The sequence below is a fragment of the Echinops telfairi genome, unplaced genomic scaffold (assembly GCF_000313985.2).
Source record: "Echinops telfairi isolate 266 unplaced genomic scaffold, ASM31398v2 ScPeMD7_7424;HRSCAF=8462, whole genome shotgun sequence".
Taxonomy (NCBI): domain Eukaryota; kingdom Metazoa; phylum Chordata; class Mammalia; order Afrosoricida; family Tenrecidae; genus Echinops; species Echinops telfairi.
In genome coordinates, this window is record NW_022111324.1 from 23903482 (window position 1) to 23906089 (window position 2608).

Below are 2608 nucleotides of genomic sequence, written 5' to 3' on the forward strand. Positions count from 1 at the left end.
TTAATTAACCTTCCCCATAAAGAAGCCGAGCAAGCAGATGTCTGATCCTGTTGCTCTCAGCTGATTCTGGGGGAAAGTTAGACCAGTCTCCAGCACTGGCAGTAAGAGTAATACCAACAGTAAAAAAAGTACTTAGTGCCTACTCTCTGCCTGACATTGTCTGAGGTAAACCACCCGTGTATTTATTTTAAATTTTTGTAAAGAATATATTTAAAAACCACACCCAAACCAGTGGCCCTTGAATTGGCTCTGCCTCCCAGTGATCCTCAGGATAGCAGAGCGCAGCTGTGCATCACAAAGTTTTCTGCGCCTGGGTTTTTGGAAGTAGACCACCAGCCTTAACAAACCCAAATTTTCAGATGAGGAGGCTGAGGTTCAGAAGAGTTCAGAAACCCAAATTTCCACAGTTAAAAATCAGGATTTGGTCAGAGGGGTGCCGGGACAATTCCACACGCACCCTCCTTTGGTCGCCGGCATTCTGACCTTCCACTCTGCGGGGGAAACACCGTGACCTTGCTACGCTACACCCAGAGACCAACCCAGGTGTTCCCGTCCTTCAGCATGCCTTAAAGGGGTGGTCTTGCTGTAAGAGAAGAATGACAGATTTTTCTGATTTCTTGAGCATTGTAGGCTGTACAAAAGGCAGGCATAATAGTGAGAAGCCACCCGAGCCAGCCAAACCTGAAGTGAAGACTACCAAGAAGAAGGAACTATCTGAATTGAAGCCCAAATTTCAGGAACGCATCATTCAAGCTCCTAAGCCAGGAGAAGCAAATTAAAAGGCCAAGCCCAGATGAGCCGATGACAAATTTGAAATTAAAAATATCTGATTCCCTTAAACAAGCCCTTGATAAACTTAAGCTGTCATCATCAGCAAAGGAAGAAGAAAGTGATGAAATTAAGATTGGGACCTCATATAAAAATGGGTCTTCAGAGACCTATTGGGCTTAGAACGTCTAGAAGAAGTCGGTGTATAGCATTCTGGAGTACCTATTTTCTATGAAGGGATGAAATACTGGAGGTGTTTAGGAAAAAATTTCTGATTTTGACACATTTTTAGCCCAAGAGGGCTGTACCACAGGGAAACACATGTGCACTAAAAAAAAAAAGATGCTGGGGGAAAGCCGGTCCATGCAGGCCGACTGACCTCAGCCCGGAGGTGAGGTCACCGTCTCAATCTGTGCTAAAACTTCCCTTCCAGAACTTAGTCGGTAGAAGCCAATAGTACATTGTGAAGGGTTCTCATTGTATTTGAAGGAGAGAAGGAATGTCATCAAAACGTGAAACCGTGGGGCGTGATTGACGTAAGCGAAGCTATGCACCTATGTCTGCAACCAGAATTGAGATCACCAGGGGCGAAGCTGACCCTATGCGAGGGCGAGCCGCGAACGACCTGCAGTGGTGAAACCAGAGAAACAAAAAGAAGCTGTAAGAGATGAGTGGAGGTGAAGAGACATTTATACTAAAGGATGGTTAAGTGAAGCAGCCCTGGGGGCACAAGGATTAAGCAGTCCACTGCTAAACAGAAAGATCTTAGATGATGTCAACATGCTTGTTTCCCCGGAAGAAAAAGACCTGACAATCTACTCCTGTGAAGCTTTAGTTCAGAAAACTATGGGACGTTCTACAGTGTCATAAACGTCACCATGAAGCAGAAATGACAGGATAGAACAATAATAGGTTGAGTAACTTGACAAACGTTAAAGCTGGTGCACGGTGGATTTTAAGTTTAAACCCAAGCATCCTGGATTTATACTCTGCTCCTGGCTGCCATTCTATGCTGCTATTTGCCATTTGAATGAATAGGTGCAATAAAACATTGTCATGTAACCTAACAAGTGTGTTTATACCTGAGAACATTTTTAAATTGTTATGTTTTATTAAAAACTGCAATTTGTAAAATAAAAAAAAAATCAAGATTCAAGCCTAAGGGTATCTAATATCCAAGCGCATACACATGTGTCCACCAGGCTGTGTGTGTGGCCGTGGGGAGGTGAGAATGGAGATCGGGTGAAGAATGGCCACATAGGATTAGAGAAGTGGACTCATTCGGCAGGGTAATCAGAGAGACACTGGAATAAGGAGGCGTGCTTGGAATGAAGAAGGAATTACAGTCCTGCTCAGGTATGCTGCTTGCCCCCTCCCTGGAGTACTTCCCTGGCAGAAGCTTTTCCTGGAAGGGCTTGGCTCAGTGCCCAGACTTGCTCATGGAGAGACCACTTCAATGTGGGCCATCTGTCACTGGTCTTTCCCGTCCTTCCCTGTACTTCCTCCTTCCCCTCCCCATCTCATTGATGGGTGCCTGCTTTTCTGACCTTCCTGAACTCGTCCTTGAATCTAGTCATCATGGAAACTGCCAAACCCTTAGCCCAGGCCAGCCTCTCCCAGGCCTTACCTGGGGCTCTCTGATAAGGCATGCAGGATTATGAAATTGTAGCCATTAGTATGGAAAAGCCCATCCGTACTAAAGAAAAACGGTCCCTCCAAATAAGGAAGGGTCCAATGTGAGACATTCTAAATGAGCCAGCTGACCATAGAAGATGGCCAGTTATGAAGGAAGCCTCAGCAGGGTATGAAGAATGCAATCTATAGGGGCTAAAGGTCACAG

The 2608-nt window shown here is 45.3% G+C and overlaps 1 pseudogene; it reads left to right on the forward strand.

Annotated features, from left to right (window-relative positions):
• Positions 1–1449, forward strand: part of LOC101653476 — a 10040-nt pseudogene extending 8591 nt beyond the window's left edge.
• Positions 1450–2608: the final 1159 nt, after the last annotated feature.